The 17,292-nt window shown below is 48.9% G+C and overlaps 1 protein-coding gene across 1 annotated transcript in view; it reads left to right on the forward strand.

Annotated features, from left to right (window-relative positions):
* Positions 1-17,292, forward strand: part of CFAP77 (cilia and flagella associated protein 77) — a 173,423-nt gene that overhangs the window by 148,323 nt on the left and 7,808 nt on the right. The window lies entirely within an intron of this gene.

Below are 17,292 nucleotides of genomic sequence, written 5' to 3' on the forward strand. Positions count from 1 at the left end.
AGCTTGGCCGGGCACAGTGGCTCACACCTGCAATCCCAGCACTTTGGGAGGCTGAGGTGGGTGGATCACCTGAGGTCAGGAGTTTGAGACCAGCCTGGTCAACATGGTGAAACCCCGTTTCTATAAAAAATGCAAAAATCAGCCAGGCATGATGGCAGGCGCCTGTAATCCCAGCTACTCGGTGGGGCTGAGGCAGAAGAACCACTTGAGCCCCAGAGGTGGAGGTTGCAGTGAGCAGAGATTGTGCCACTATACTCCAGCCTGGGTGGCAGAGCAAGACTGTCTCATTAAAAAAAAAAAAAAAAAAAAAAAAAAAAAAAAGCAGGAGCTTAATTGGTTTTACATAATCTGGCACCTCAGAGGTATAGAATTTTTTTTTTTTTGAGACGGAGTCTCGCTCTGTCGCCCAAGCTGGAGTACAGTGGCCGGATCTCAGCTCACTGCAAGCTCCGCCTCCTGGGTTCACGCCATTCTCCTGCCTCAGCCTCCCGAGTAGCTGGAACTACAGGCGCCCGCCACCGCGCCGGGCTCATTTTTTGTATTTTTAGTAGAGACGGGGTTTCACCATGGTCTCGATCTCCTGACCTTGTGATCCGCCCGCCTCGGCCTCCCAAAGTGCTGGGATTACAGGTGTGAGCCACCGCGCCCGGCCTGAGGTATAGAATTTTTAGGCACCTGCTTGTGAGGTGACATTGCTGCTCAAATACTGGCAAGCCACAAATAGCCAGAGCTGAAGGTCTGGGGCAGAGACAAGAGGAAAGGAGGCATTTGTGTATGTGGGGAGTGATGGGGGAATAGCGGCCAAGTTCCTAGAGCAGTACTCAGAGTCTGGGAGTGTCTGTGGTGGGGCCTGGAGAGGCCAGCAGTGAAGGGATGACCAAAGCTGACACTTCCAACAGAACCAGTCCTGCAACCTGGGAACCCCCAGCCTGGCTGCCCCCTTCATCCTTCTAGCTCCAGAAGCTTTTTGTCTAATCCAGAAGGTGGTTCTCCCTGATTATATGCAAAAGTATCTCACGTTTTTGTTGAAAATCACCAGAATCAATGAGTAAGACAGTTGGTTTGGGCATCAGTCACATCTTTCTAATTTCTAGAGGCAGCGAGAGTCTCATGTTGAATTTGGGGAGTTGATGGAATTTGGGGGGGTCCCCAATTTCCTCTTCCAACTTCTAGTTCATATCCAGGAGAATAAACCTCCTATGATCTAGAGAGAATCCCACTGGCTTGGGAAGGAGTTTGGGGAGTAGCATCTTCTTCAACGTCTCCCTCGAAGCTTTTTTTTTTTTGAGACAGGGTCTCACTCTGCTGCCCAGGCTGGGGTGCAGTGGTACAATTATGGCTCAATGCAGCCTCTACCTCCCAGTCTCAAGTGATCCTCCTACCCCAGCCTCCTAAGTAGCTAGGACTACAGGCCCGCAGCTCATTTTTTAACTTTTTAGTAGAGACAGGGTCTCGCTATGTTGCCCAGGTTCCGTCTGGTTTCTGAGTGTCCCCACTTGTCAGCCTCCATCCCCCGACCCCAGCGAGGTTGACGGGGTGGGGACCCAAAGCCACCTGACATGGCATCACCTGACATGGTGCCACCTGACACAGGGCCGGCAGCAGATTCTTGCCCATAAATGGCATCAGATGATTTCCTGGAATAAACTCAGGGTTCATTCAAACTGAACTCTGGCAAAACTGCAGGTGAAATGGATTGAGATGCTGGCTAACACAGCCTGACTGGCTACCCTCAGGGATGCAAAGTGCATGGCGTCAGTGAACACATTTGGGGTAGGGGGAAGTAAGACAATGGGGAGGTTTTGTGAAGACTGATTCTGTCTTCTTCCCCTCCTCTCCTCAAAGGAGTCCTAGGAAATGATGCCTTAGGGTGGTGCCAAAAAAAAAAAAGAAAAATGTGGGTAGGTTGACCAAAGTCCAATGGCTGGGAGAGTGGAGGGGAGAAGTTATCCTAAAGACAGAGTTCCCAGACAGCAGCAATGATACATCAATAGCTCACACATCCTGACTCCTTCTTGGGTGTCAGCCTGAGTGCTTTTTTTTTTTTTTTTTAACTATATTTTATTTTTTTAAGACGGAGTCTCACTCTGTTGCCCAGGCTGGAGTACAGTGGCACAATCTTGGCTCACTGCATCCTCCGCCTCCTGGGTTCAAGCAATTCTTCTGCCTCAGTCTCCTGAGTAACTGGGATTATAGGCCCCCGCCACCACGCCCAGCTAATTTTTGTATTTTTAGTAGAGACAGGGTTCTGCCGTGTTGGCCAGGCTGGTCTCCAACTCCTGGCCTCAAGTGATCCACCCACCTTGGCCTACCAAAATGCTGGGATTACAGGCATGAGCCACCACGCCCGGCCCAAGCCTGGGTGCTTTTGTGAGTTATCCCATTTCATGTCAATACTCTCAGTAACCCCACACGGTAGAGATGAGTCACCCTGTCTCTGAGGCAAGGAGGCTAAGGCTCAGAAGCTTAAAGTCACATGCCTGATCAGCATGTGACCAGGTAGGGACTTGGACTCTGGCTGGCAGCCTCCAAGTCTCAGGCCCTGAAAGAGCTGATAAATACTACAGACCTGCAACTGAGGTCGGAGGCCAGTGTGGGGCTAAATGCAGGACCTGGGAAGGAAAGTGCAGGGCAGTTAGGAATGAGGGATTTTATGAGTGTCCAGAGTGTCGTGGCCGGGCCTGCTCTGGCTGATTTAAGCCCTGGCAATAAACCAAACTTCCCACTGCCCCAAAAGCCTCTAGACCTTGATAAAACCTCGGGCATCTTTTAAATTGCAGTTTGGCCCCAAGGCTAAAAAGGAAAGAGGCAGCTGATCCCGGATTCAGGCTTACTGCATTAAAAGTGGGAGGCTGAGGCCGAGCCCAGCAGGAGGGCTGTGTCTGTGGGCTGGGCAGCCACACAGAGCGGTTCCAGGTCCCAGCCTGCCTGGTGCCCGCCCCAGGTCTGCATCTGTGAAGTGGGGACGGCAAAAGACAGGACCAGGTGCAATCATGCATGTGAAGCCCGTGGCACAGGCCTGGCTAAGGGAGGGTCATGGGGCAACCAAGCCTCTGGGAGGGACGAGGCCCTGGAAGCTGCCCTGGTAGATGAGTTATGTGAAAACTTGGCTATGCCTGGGGTCCTCTGAGGAGATGTTTAAAATGCAGAGTTTAAGGCCCAGTGCGGTGGCTCATGCCTGTAATCCCAGCACTTTGGGAGGCCAAGGTGGGAGGATCACTTGAGCTCAGGAGTCCGAGACCAGCTTGGCCAATATAGTGAAACCCTGTCTCTAGCAAAAATACAAAACTTAGCTGGGCATGGTGGTGGGCTCCTGTAATCCCAGCTACTTGGGAGGCTGAGGCAGGAGAATTGCTTGAACCTGGGAGGTCAAGGTTGCTATGAGCTGAGATCGCGCCACTGCACTCCAGCCTGGGTGACAGGGTAAGACTCCATCTTAGAAAAAAAATGCAGAGTCCAGAACTCTGATCCAGTGGGTCTGGGGCAGCCACCAAACCTGTATTTTCAGCAAGCCAGCTGCCCCAGCTCCCAGGGTCATGTCAACTCCACTCTTACAGTTACGTTCAAATATGTGTTTACTGTGGCAGGTGGATGTGTTTTCATATGTTTGACATGAGGCATGATGGGGCTTTCAAAGGGAAATGGGCAGTTGGAGACCACCTCTGTCTGTTAAACAGCCCTAAGGCTTATGAACTTCTGTCTTGGTCAGCTCAGGCTGCTATAACAAAATTCCATAGACCGGGGAGCTTAAACAACTGATGTTTATTCCTCCTAGATCTGGAGACTATAAGTTGAAGATCAGGGTGCCAGCAAGATTGGGTTCTGGTGAGGGTCCTCTTCCTGGCATATAGCCAAGGTACCTTCTCACCAAGTCTTCACTTGCTGGAGAGAGAGAGAGAGAGGAAGCACACACTCCGGTGTCTCTTCTTATAAGGACGCTAATCCTATCATGGGGGCCCCACCCTCACGACCCCATTTAAGCCTAATCAACTCCCCAAGAGCCTCATCTCCAATGCCATCACACTGGGGGTCAGGGATTCACATATGCATTTTGTTGACTGAGCGTGGTGGCTCCCGCTTGTAATCCCAGCACTTTGCGAGGCTGAAGTGGGAGGATCGTTTGAGGCCAGGAGTTCAAGACCAGTCTGGGAAACTTAGTGAGACTCCATCTCTACAAACAAACAAACAAGCATCATATGTGAATTTTGGATGGACACATTCAGTCCATAGCAAGCTCTTTTTCAAGTGCAGTGGAAATCTGCCTTCTACCTTCTCCTCATTGTGTTTCTTGCTTCTGGAGCCCCATGGAATCACCTTCTCTCCCTTCTACATGACAGCCCTGCAAATTCCCAAAGTCAGATACCATTTCTTCACAGGCAACCAGGGTCTCGATTGCACCCCAGGGCAGAGTTCTGAATGTTAGAAGGGGGAACCCTGCGTTGCAGCAACAGTGGACGGCCCAGGCACCACGGTCTCCACCAGTCCATGCTGCATTCTCTACCTTTACCGATATGCATGGAAGATTTGTCAAGCTGCACTGCATTTCTACATATTTTTAAATAAAATTGTGGCTGAAGCTGTCTATCAGTGCCACTTGAATCACTTAATACAAGAATCTCCGTGAAAATTCCCTGCTGGAGGGCAATTTCAGGAAGAAGCTTAGTCGGATTCATGTACTACCAATAGCAGTAATAACAGTACAAGCCACCATGTCTTCAATGCCTACACTGTGTGCCAGGCAGCATGCCAGGCTTGGCAATGACCCCACGGGACGGGTAGTGTGATCCTTACTTACTAAGTGAGAAACTGAGGCCCCTGGCCACACAGCTGGAAAGCGATAGGACCAAAATTGGAACTCAGATGTGTGGAACTCAAAGTCCTGCGTCCCTAATCATTGAGTACACTGTCGTCCCTTCTGTTGTGGAAAAAACATGCCTGACATGATAGAATGTGCTCCATTTGGCTTCATGTAACAGAAATTGAGCAAGAGTTAGAATCTGTTAAAACCAGGGGCCTAAGAGTCGCTACACTTTTCTTCAGACTATGCTTTATGCAACCCTTTATTTTATTCTACTTTATTTTATTTTTTTTGAGACAGGGTCTCACTCTGTCACCCAGGCTGGAGTGCAGTGGCACAATCACAGCCTCAACTTCCCGGACTCAGGTGATCCTCCCACCTCAGCGTCCCAAGTAGTTGGGACTACAGGTGCATACCACCACACCCGGCTAATTTTTTTGTATGTTTTGTAGAGACGGGGTTTTACCATGTTGCCTAGGCTGGTCTTGAACTCCTGGGCTCAAGAGATCCGCCCGCCTTGGCCTACCAAAGTGTTAGGATTACAGACATGAGCCACTGTGCCCAGACCTTAAACACCTTGTTTCACATTGCATGCAATCCACCAGATGACTTCAGATTACTTGGAAGGAGATAGGTACAAATATTGAAGAAAGTAAAACACTTCTTCCACTTAAAGCTGAGCAAAGCAGAGATCTTCAGGGTGCCTGAATCTTGGATGCATTCCTAAGGGCTGTGTTGCCTCATCCCCAGGCTCCTGACCCACTCATCTGTCCATCCATCCATCCATCTGTCCATTCATTCATCTATCCAACCATCCTCATCCATCTGTCCATCTGTTTGTTCATTCAACGATCCGGACCAGATTTGTTTGGTGTCTACTGGGTGCCTCTAAAAGTAGAGTTACCCCAAGACCTTTGAAGGCCTCCTGTCTGCTGACATTTCCCTAGAACCATGCCTACAATATGGCATTAACATCTTTGCTATCTAGCTGAGGACACTTAGCTCTAATAGTCCTATTTGTGACTTGTCAGGCTTAGCCTCGTCAGCCACAGAAAGGTTCTGCTCCTTCTTAAAAGATACCAGAAAAAGTCCTTCCTGGTCACTATTCCAATAAGATAAAAGGGGAATAACAACATCAAACCTCGCTGCAGTACACTCCACCCCCATCGGCCGAGGACACCAAACATCTGAGTGTGTCCCCAGCTTCCCTGGCAGTAACGCAGGAGTTGTTCAACAGCCTATAGTAATGAGCAATAAAGTCCTGACGGGCACTGCATGGACGGCTCAGCAAAGGACTTAATTTGCAACCGAGCACAAAATCAAAGACTGTCAACCGAGGAACCATGTGGCTGGATAAGCACCTTGTGCTACCTGAGAAAGCATTGTCAGGTAAATTTCCAGAGAAGGTAATTAAAGAATCCCCATTGTCTAAATTCAGCAGTAAAATTTGGAGCTCTGGAATTTGATGCTCACCAGGGACCTGGTGTCTCCTCCCAGCCCGATCCTTCATCAGAATGAACAGTGGAGGCTTAGGAAGGGATCAGCTGGCGTGCCTCCTGCCCTTTCCCTAACACGCCCCCCAGCCCTGTGTGGTCCTGCGTGTGTTGTCTTGTCAGAGAAGCAGAAAGCAGCAAATGAGATCTCCGTGTTGTGAGACGGAGGTGAGATTAATATACAAACATATAGACCTGAGATCTGGCAAGTGCCAATTAATATTTATCAAGCACCCACGGCGTACACGGTACCGAGAATCAACATGCAAATCCTACAGTCCCTGGCATCAGGCAGTCTCCACTCCGAGTCATGCTCAGGTCCCGCGCACAGATGGCAGGTGCTTGGAGGCACCTGCCCCGGTGGGAGAACCCACCAGGAGTTTAAGTTAATATTGACACAAGCGCCCTCTTCACACTGAGACAATGTAGGATTCTCAAGCAGGCATCGTCAGCACCCTGGCCTCGACTGGGGGAACCCTGCTGAGACACCACCCCAGATCTCTAAGGGCCGTCCCATTCGCAAAGATACCTCAGCAGGGTCTCCGTCAACACAGTCCCTTCACTAACTTCTTCTTAGTCCTCACGATAAAAGAAAAAAATCCTCCTCCCCACTGAAGATCAGGCTCTGCCGTGACCTCCTCTGTCCTGATATTTCTAAGCGGGGGTGGGCAGGTTGCGGCAGGACCCCTCCAGAAGAAAGGGCTGAGCAGCCTCCCATCATCTGTGTTCTGCAAAGAAAAGGGGGAGCCCCCCTCCCCGGCGGCTCGGCTCGTCAGGGCCTTTGTTGACAACCCCATTGAAAGCGGCGCGCTGTGAAGTTCCCTCCGTCTCCCATTCACTCTTTTCTCAGACAGTTTTTGAAAGGCGAAAAGTCTGGAAAACACACACACACTGTCCCACCCCACCCCCTCGAGCCCCACCACACAGAGGGAGAGGGGGCGGCAGCTTGGGGGAGCTGGGCTGAGGAGCCCCTCACCTGGCCCCGCAGTGCACCGCCTCCAATTAAATCAAAATGGTTTGTTTTTAATGGTCTTTTACACTGACAAGTGGGCGATCATTTTGGGCCCACGAGCTGTCAGGGAACTGAGGCAAATCCTCCGTTGATAATGCCCAATGCTTCCAATTAGGAGCCGAGGCCGCTCCTGGCGCGCTAACGATTCCCCAGCCAGCCCCCAGGCCCCTTTGGCGCTGGCTGTTTCTTCTGCCTCCTCCACCGCAAATTACTGACACAAAACGGAAGGCCCCGCGTCTCCTCCGCCACGCCAGGCCCGGGCCCTGTTGGGTTTAATGAGCCGATGGAAGTTTCGTGGCTCCGGCGCTAAATTCTTTTCTTGTTTGACAGCTGCTCGGCTAAGGCAAGTGTTGACCTTATAAAAGATTTAGTGTTTCTCATTATTTTCTGTCAAGCTTCACAAGTGATGGCGCGGCGGTTATCATTTGCATCCTGGGGTGTGTGTGTGCAGGGTGTGTGTTGGGTGCGTGTGTTGGACAGGGGCTCCAAGGTGCCGACGGGAAACGGGAAGGGAAGACCTCTCCCCAGGTTGTCCCTGGCCCCCGCACAGCAGCTGCCGGCGTGAGGTTCTTCCTGGGCCCAGGTGTTTCAAAGAGAAGGCTCAAGATGCAAGGCCAAGGTGATGGATGCTTCCATGGCTTCCAGGCCTCCCGATGGAACCAGAGCCACTGCTGTGGGGGCACAGGAGGAAGCCCAGTGCACACTGAAGTCGGTCAACTCTCAGAGCCTGCTGGGCCCCAGCCCAGCCAGGGATGAGCACTGAGCAGCAGCACAGTCCCAGCCAGACTCAAGGCTGAGGATGGTTTTAGGATCATGCTCAAGATTTAATCAGGGACCTCACCCTTGCCTCACAGGCCCTGGTTAAGGCAGTTTCCCAAAAGCTTCCTCCTCCTGCTCTACACCCGGAGAACCGATGTTTTCAAAGTGGCTGGCAATATTCTCCCCAAGCCGACTATGGGAACTTTGTTAGTCCTTCTGGCACCCCATGCAAATCGAGGCCACTCGGTAACTCACAAGGCTGTAGGGAGTCCTTCCCCAGCCCCTGCTGGCCTCCTCTTTTCTTTCCGTCTCTGCATCCTCCCCTTGCTCCAACCTACCCGCTGGCTATCCCAGGTGCCGGCGACCTGAGGTTGCATAAAGAGTGAGAGAGTTGAGGGCAGTGGAACATGTAGATGTCTCCTCCCCCAGTTCTGAGTTTATAAGCACCATTGTTACCATGGGAGACTCCACGTTGATCTTTTAGAGTGAAAACGTGGCACTTCACCTCCCTGCTGTGCCCATGGCCAACCTTACTGATCAATCGTTGTGTACTTTTTTTCACCTGTCTGGGTTCGGCCTTAGAATATTTTGTAACAGACAATGGCCATCAGCTACCACCAGTCTATTAGAACTAAGTGAAATGAAACAGTACTGCCATCCCTGCCTTAGAGAGGTCATGAAAATAAATTGCTAGATATTCCTAAAATTGCTTACCTTTTTATGCCATATTAAGATGATATTTATAGAAAAGGAAATAAAATATATAGCCCACTACATAAAAATAAATAAATTAGACTTCACTAAACTTTGAAAGCTTTTGTGCTTCAAACAATACCATCAAGAAAATAAGAAGACAACCAGCAGAATGGGAGAAAATATTTGTAAATCATATGTCTGTCAAGAGACTTGTGTTGATGAATATATAAATTACTCTTATAAGTCAGTAATAAAGTCCAGGTGCAGTGGCTCATGCCTGTAATCCCAGCGCTTTGGGAGGCAGAGGCAGGAGGATCACCTGAGGTCAGGAGTTTGAGATTAGCCTGGCCAACATGGTGAAACCCCCATGTCTACTAAAAATATAAAAATCAGCCAGGTGTGGTGGAGGCGCCTGTAATCCCAGCTACTCAGGAGGCTGAGGCAGGAGAATCGCTTGAACCCAGGAGGCAGAGGTTGCAGTGAGCTGAGATTGTGCCATTGCACTCCAGCCTGGGCAACAAAAGTGAAACTCTGTCTCAAAAAAATAAATAAATAAAAATAAGGACGGGTGTGGTGGCTCACGCCTGTAATCCCAGCATTTTGGGAGGCCAAGGTGGGCAGATCACCTGAGGTTAGGAGTTTGAGACAAGCCCGACCAACATGGTGAAACCCCATCTCTCCTAAAAATATAAAAATTAGCCAGGCGTGATGGCACACACCTGTAATCCCAGCTACTCAGGAGGCTGAGGCAGGAGATTCACTTGAACCCAGGAGGCAGAGGTTGCAGTGAGCCAAGATTGTGCCATTGCACTCCAGCCTAGGTGACACAGCAAGACTCTGTCTCAAAAAGAAAAAAAAAATCAGTAATACAAAGATAAATAACTCAATTTAAAAATGGGTGGCTGAGCGCAGTGGCTCCCGCCTGTAATCCCAGCACTTTGGGAGGCCAAGGCGGGCAGATCACAAGGTCAGGAGATCAAGAGCATTCTGGCTAACATGGTGAAACTCCTTCTCTACTAAAAATACAAAAAAATTAGCCAGGCGTAGTGGCGGGCACCTGTAGTCCCAGTTACTCAGGAGGCTGAGGCAGAAGAATGGTGTAAACCTGGGAGGCAGAGCTTTCATTGAGCTGAGATTGTGCCACTGCACTCCAGCCTGGGTGACAGAGCGAGACTCTGTCTCAAAAAAAAAAAAAAAAAAAAAAAAGGGCAAAAGATAGGAACAGACATTTCTCCAAAGGAGATAAACAAACACATGAAAAGATGCTCAACAACATCATGAGCCATCACGGAAACACAAATCAAAATCACAATGAGATGGGACTTCACTGCCCCTAGGATGGCTAGAGTGAAAATAACAGACAACAACAAGTGTTGGTGAGGAGATGGAGAAACTGGAACACCCATATGTGCTGGTGGGAATCAAAAATGGTGCAGCCAAGTTGGAAACACTTTGGCAGTTCTCCAAAAGGCTAAACATAAAGCTCCCATATCAACCAGAAATTCTACTCTTAGATAAACACCCAAGAGAAATGAAAACATACATCCACACAAAAACTTGTACATGAATGTTCTAGCAGAATTACTCATAATAGTCAAAAATGGAAACAACCCAAGGTCCATCAACTGATGAATGGGTAACAAAAACGTGGTCCATCCATACAAAGGAATACTATTCCCTGGAAAGGAATGAAACGATGCTCCGTGCCGTAACGTGGATGAACCTTGAAAACATGATGCTAAGGGAATGAAAGCAGGCAGTCACAAAAGACCCCGCATTGTATAATTCCATTTATATGAAGAGTCCAAAATAGGGAAAGCCGTACCAACAGGAAATAGATTAGTGGTTTCCAGAGGCTAGGGAAGAGGAATAGGAGTGACTGCTAATGGCTATAAAATTTCTTTTGGGAGTGATGAAATGTTCTAAATTTAGAGTGTGGAAGTGGTTGTACAATCCTAAGAACATGCTAAAATTGGTGAAGTTTATGGTATGTGAATTATATCTCAATAAAGCTGTTTTTAAAAAGAGTCACTTTAAAAGACAGTCCAGTTGAATCAGATGAATGATCATCACCTAGATTCTGACTTTAGGGGCCAGAACAGGGTGATAATTGGCCACCAAGGTCTGGCCTCAGAGGAGGGGAGTCTGCTGTGTCCTCCACTACAACTCTCATTCACCTGCAGCCTATTGAACTTAGAAGCTGAAGAAGCTTAGGAGCTGACCCGAGGTTGATGGAAAGTTCACACGCACACCCCACCTTGGGACTGGCATTACCCAATTATTTTGCTAGTAGCGTCTAGCAAACAGCTTCATTGTTCAATTTTGATTTCAACTGCTGCTGACTGGCCTTCACTAATCCTTGTGAATGACCTGGAGCCATTGGTATGGCTTCTCGAAGGAGCAAATCAATTCTCATTTTCAAAGGCACAAATATCTAACTTTCCTTCTGCTCCGGTAAGTTCCGCAGCCCTGCAGTCAGTCCATGGAGGACAGCTCTGGATTCCTGTTGGGGCTCTGTCACTTAGTAGCTGGGTGTCCTTGGGCCGGTGTCCTACCCTTCCTGGGCTTCAGTCTCCTCCTTTGTCAAACGAGTGGTCCCCCACCCCATTCCCTCAAGGTCGCTGCTCCTCCCCATTCCCCGGGCACGGTTCACCGAGAGTGGTGCCGGTGCCGTTTGAGAACCTACATTAGACCTTGCAGGAAGGCAGGAAGTTTGTTTTCCAAGCTGAGCTTGGCTGTTCTTTGAAATCGCAGCATGTGTCAGCAGGGAGGGTCGCGTCCTGTGTCCTTGCTCATCTATTTTTGGACCACAGAGAAATGAGAGCCAGTGGCAGAATAACAATCTAGGGGACCAGATGTCTCAGGAGAGATTGTTACCCTTGTTAATTACTTAAACGACAACCTGCTACATCAGAGCTGAGGACCCAGCCTGCTCTCCAACGACGTCCTGCATGAATCTGTGTTCTACCGGGGCCTCTGACCTCCAGCTGCCCCAAACTCGACAGGAATTACTGACCTGGGACTGATCCATAATTTTCAAGTGCCTCTCATTAGAGGAGACAGCCTCTCAATCTTTTAAAGCAAAATCTCTCTCCCAGTCACCTGAGCAGTTGTCACTTAAAAACTCAACGAAAATCTCTATGGCTGTCTCTTTTTTTTTTTTTTAGTTCTTTGGCAGATTTTTTTTTTTCTTAATCTGTTTCCCCCCGCCCCCCAGATCCTCCCTTTTGCTTTCTCAGTCTCCAGACCTGGCACTGGAAGCTTGGTGTGCAGTTCAGGGACCTTCGTGTGCCCAATGCATGGGGAGGGGGGCGTCTGCTGGCTCAGCTGCCCCGGCGGTGGGACTGGGTCGGGGACCTGGACTCAGAAAGTACTGTGGCAAAGCTGATTGACCTGTGAATTTGTACAGCGCCGGATTTGGTTTCTTCTGGCCATTGTGGTGCGTGTACACACACACACCCTCCACGTGTCTCTGGCATGGCTTTGCAAGCAACAGCAAGGCATGACACTAGACAGGAGGCTCAACACAAAACACACGGCCCCTGCCCTCCCAACATGAAGAGCCCCAGGGCTGTGGCTGCCTGAACCCCCCACCTGTGGCAGAGGCATCAGGTGGAGAGGGTAAGAAGGCAAGGAAAGAGGGAAGGAGAAGAAGGCAAAGGCAGCCCGCTTTTCAGCTTGTGGACCAGCGCCATTCAACCCAGCAGAAGGCTGGTGCCGCGCAATGCCTCACTCCCAGGGAGAGCCTCTGCGTCTTGGATATTTTCTCAGGCATGGAGGTGAATTTAAGCCCCCATGAAGCTGGATAAGCCCAACAGGAAGGGCCATCGAGAAGTCACATACGTAAGCCAACGTCACCCACCACTGGCGGCTATGGTTCCTATGGCAAAACTTTGTATTCAAGTTTGGAATCCTACCCACATCTCCAATAAGTGAAACTCATAAAACAGAGTTACTCTTTCTAAACTGTGTGTGGCACGGGGAGGCCCTCCCTCACCCCAGGTCACCTCCCACAAACGCAGTTTGAACCCATATTTGTGTTTTCATATGAAAAAGAGGAGAAGACAACAGTCACGTAGAAATAAAACTGAAATCCTCTCTGCTTTGCTCCCTGGACTCACTCCCCTCCCTCCCAGAGGCAGAGCCTGGCATGACCTCTGAGAACATTCTTTTCTTTCTGCCCCTTTCCTGTCTAAGCAGATTCACACATATGCTGGAGCAACACAGGGATGCATTTTGTATGTTTTTTTTTTTTTTTTTTCATGTCAAGGAAATCATGCTTAGGTTCCATTCTGTAAATTTTTTTTCATGCAACGTTGGGTTTTTGAGATTTATATGCATTGGTTCTGATAGATCTGGAACAACACTGTCTAATATAACTTTCTCTTTTTTTTTTTTTTTTTTTTGAGACAGAGTCTCGCTCTGTCTCCCAGGGTGGAGTGCAGTGGCGCAATCTCGGCTCACTGCAAGCTCCATCTCCCAGTTTCACGCCATTCTCCTGCCTCAGCCTCCTGTGTAGCTGGGACTACAGGCGCCTGCCACACCGCACCCGGCTAATTTTTTGTATTTTTAGTAGAGACGGGGTTTCACCGTGTTAGCCAGGATGGTCTCGATCTCCCGACCTTGTGATCCGCCCATCTCGGCCTCCCAAAGTGCTGGGATTACAGGCGTGAGCCACCGCGCCTGGCCCTAATATCACTTTCTGATAAAAATATTCTACATCCACCTGTCCACTGCAGTAGCCACTGGCCACTCAGGGCCATTGAGCACATGGTTGTTTTTTTTTTTTTTGAGATGGAGTCTCGCTCAGTGTCCCAGGCTGGAGTGTAGTGGCACGATCTCAGCTCACTGCAACCTCCACCTCCCAGATTCAAGAGATTCTCCTGCCTCAACCTCCTGAGTAGCTGGGATTATAGACACGCACTACCACAACTGGCTAATTTTTATATTTTTAGTAGAGACAGGGTTTCACCATGTTGGTCAGGATGGACTCAAACTCCTGACCTCGTGATCAGCCTGCCTCGGCCTCCCAAAGTGCTGGGATTACAGGCGTGAACCACCGCACCTGGGCGCACTTGGGGTTTTTTTTTTTGGTTTGTTTGTTTTGACTTTTTTGGTTTTTGTTTTTAGAGATAGCACCTCACTCTGTTACCTAGGCTGGAGTGCAGGGGTAAGATCATGAATCACTGCAGCCTCTGCCTCCTGGGCTCAAGCAATCCTCCCCCTCAATCTCCCGAGTTCCTGGGACCACAGGTGGGTGCAGCCATGCCCTGCTAAAATTTTTTTGTAGAGATGGGGTCTTGCTATGTTGTCCAGGCTGGTCTCAAACTTTTGAGCTTAAGCGATTCTCCTGCCTCAGCCTCCCAAAAAGCTGAAATTACAAGTGTGAGCCGCCGTACCCAGCCTATTGAGCACTTGGTATGTAGTTAGTGCAACTGAGGAACTGAGTTTTAGATTTTGTTCTATTTTAATCCATTGACATTGAAATAGCTGCGTGTGACTGGGAGCTGCCATGTTGGGCGGGGCCTCTCTGGAGTGTTCACTGTAGTGGACGCAAGGTGTTCCACCGTCTGAATTCACCACCCTTCGTCCTAGCTGGCCCCACTTATGCACATGCAGTTATTTCCGGCATTTATTGACATGGTACTACCATAAGGATTCCTTATGCACGTCTCTTAGTGGACATTTTTGAGAATTTCTGCAGGGCATGTATGTAAACATGGACTCGTGGGTTCCATGGAATGTGTGTAAACTTTCTGGCTATGCCAAGTCTGTCTAAATAGGTTGTACGGATGAACACATTCGCTAGTAATGCATGGAAGTTCTCGTTTCTCATGTTAGACTTATTCCCATTATTACCAATCCGATGGGTGTGAAATGCTTATTCTCTTGCTTAATGTGCTGTTCCCTGATGATGCGTTGCGTTGAGCATACTGTCCTGTTTGTTGGCCACTCAAATTTACCCTCTAGAAACCACCTGTTCTTTTCTTCTGCCGTGGGACCCCTGCACCAGCTACTCTGTCTCTCTGAGTATCTGCTTGTGTGCTATTTCCTCAGGGAAGCCTTCTCTGACCTCAATCAGAGTTGGAGTCTCTGTATCATAAACTCTTACAGAACCTGGTATTTCCTTTAATACTGAACCCAATTCTAATTGAAGAATTCGTTGTGTGATTTTATTTTATTTATTTATTTATTTATTTATTGAGACGGAGTCTCACTCTGTTGCCCAGGCTGGAGTGCAGTGGCGCGATCTCGGCTCACTGCAAGCTCCGCCTACCGGGTTCACGCCATTCTCCTGCCTCAGCCTCCCGTGTAGCTGGGACTACAGGCGCCCGCCACCTCGCCCGGCTAATTTTTTGTATTTTTTTAGTAGAGATGGGGTTTCACGGTGTTAGCCAGGATAGTCTTGATATCCTGACCTCGTGATCCGCCCACCTCGGCCTCCCAAAGTGCTGGGATTACAGGCGTAAGCCACCGCACCCGGCCGATTTTATTTTTATTAGTAGTTTCTCACTGTATCTCTGGGACTAGCCCCATCTCTGACACACAGTGGATGGTTAATAAATAAGCATAGAATAAAATCATGAATACGTAAATACAAGGACAAGGGCCACATCTTAGCCCCAACCCAGTTCCTATTGACATCTTCTCTAGGATAGCACCAGTTCATTCCACACGGGGATTTTTTCATTGAAAGTAGAACAGATTTTTCAAGCAAGAATACAAAGCAAAACCTCAATAAATACCAAAGGGTCTGACTTGTGAGGATTACTTTAGCACCAAAGAAATTGAATTAGAAATCAGTAACAAACCTGGGCTGGGCGCGGTGGCTCACGCCTGTAATCCCAGCACTTTGGGAGGCCGAGGCGGGCGGATCACGAGGTCAGGAGATCGAGACCATCCTGGCTAACACGGTGAAACCCCGTCTCTACTAAAAAATGCAAAAAATTAGCCGGGCGAGGCGGCGGGCGCCTGTAGTCCCAGCTACTCGGGAGGCTGAGGCAGGAGAATGGCGTGAACCCGGGAGGCGGAGCTTGCAGTGAGCCGAGATCGCGCCAAAAACCACCGACGCGGGGCAAAAAAAAAAAGATTTATTAAAAAAAAAAAAAAAAAAAAAAAAAAAAAGAAATCAGTAACAAACCTAAGTGATAAAATTGCCTGGAAATGTAAAATCATGCTTATAAATAACTTAGGAATCAAAAGAGAAATCCAAACACAAATTAGATAGAAATTAGATTAAAAGAGAACTGAGCAAAAATAAACATACTCAAAACTTGTGAGATGAGCTAAAAGAGAATTTAGAGGGAACACAGTTGCTAACGCTGTGTTATATAAATGCTAATATTGGAGAAAAAAGAAAGATGAAAGGTAATTAGCTAAGCCAACGACTCTAGATGCTAGAAAAAGAACAACAGAGTAAACATTAGTGAAATGTCAAAGGTACCATTAAGGATATCAATCAAATGAAAAGTTGGTTCATTACAAGTGGATTGGAAAAGCACAGATGCTTTCAAATCAGTGAGAAACTGGGGCCCAGGGCTCTAGATGCAGGAGGCAAAGTGAGACCTCGGTTCAGGGACTGCGGTGCTGAGGAAGGGGACTGCTGTCTGGTGGCCGGTCTCAGCTCTGCCCAGGACTCGCGGGAGACCTGGGAGGGTCACTTCCCACTTTAGGCCCTTGGGATTCCCATCTGTAGTATGAGAGAGTTAGATTCAGTATCCCTAAGCTCCCTTCCAAACCTGACTCTCTGGGAATATTTTATTCTGATCCAGTAGCAGAGAGGAAAAGGATGTTATCCCAGGAGGGAACTATGATTCCTAGGCACGTGGAGTGGAAATCTCTTCTAGGATCTAGTAGCTGCTCATCTCCCCTGACACACCTGGCTGCCCATGACAGCAAGGGCTTGCTTTCGTTTCCTCGAATTCACCTCCATTCCTCCTTTGCCCCTTCCTTTACCCCTGGCTTGCTCCTTCATCCTCCCCAGAGAGCCCTTCCTGAGCCCCAGATAGAGGTAGATCGCCCAGTCCACAATCTTATTAAATAGCTCTTGTCGGCCGGGCACTGTGGCTCGTGCCTATAATCCCAGCACTTTGGGAGGCCAAGGCGGGTGGATCACCTAAGGTCAGGAGTTCGAGACCAGCTTGGCCAACATGGTGAAACCCCATCTCTACTAAAAATACAAAAAATTAGCCGGGCCTGGTGGCGGACACCTGTAATCCCAGCTACTCAGGAAGCTGAGGTAGGAGAATCGCTGGAACCCGGGAGGCAGAGTTTGCAGTTAGCGAAGTTCGCACCACTGCACTCCAGCCTGGGCAACGAGAATGAAACTCCTTCTTAAAAAAAAAAAAATTTATATATATAGCTCTTGTCTAAATGTCACAATCACATGCATAATGTGTTTAGTGACCACTTCCCAAGATGTCTCCCTGGGTCCCTGTGGGCTCTGCCTTCCTCACCGGTGTATTTCCAGGGCACTGCATGGCAGCACTCTGTCCTTATTTCTGCGATGCTCTTGAGATTTGTGCAATGCTCCC

The sequence above is a fragment of the Papio anubis genome, chromosome 13 (assembly GCF_008728515.1).
Source record: "Papio anubis isolate 15944 chromosome 13, Panubis1.0, whole genome shotgun sequence".
Classification (NCBI taxonomy): domain Eukaryota; kingdom Metazoa; phylum Chordata; class Mammalia; order Primates; family Cercopithecidae; genus Papio; species Papio anubis.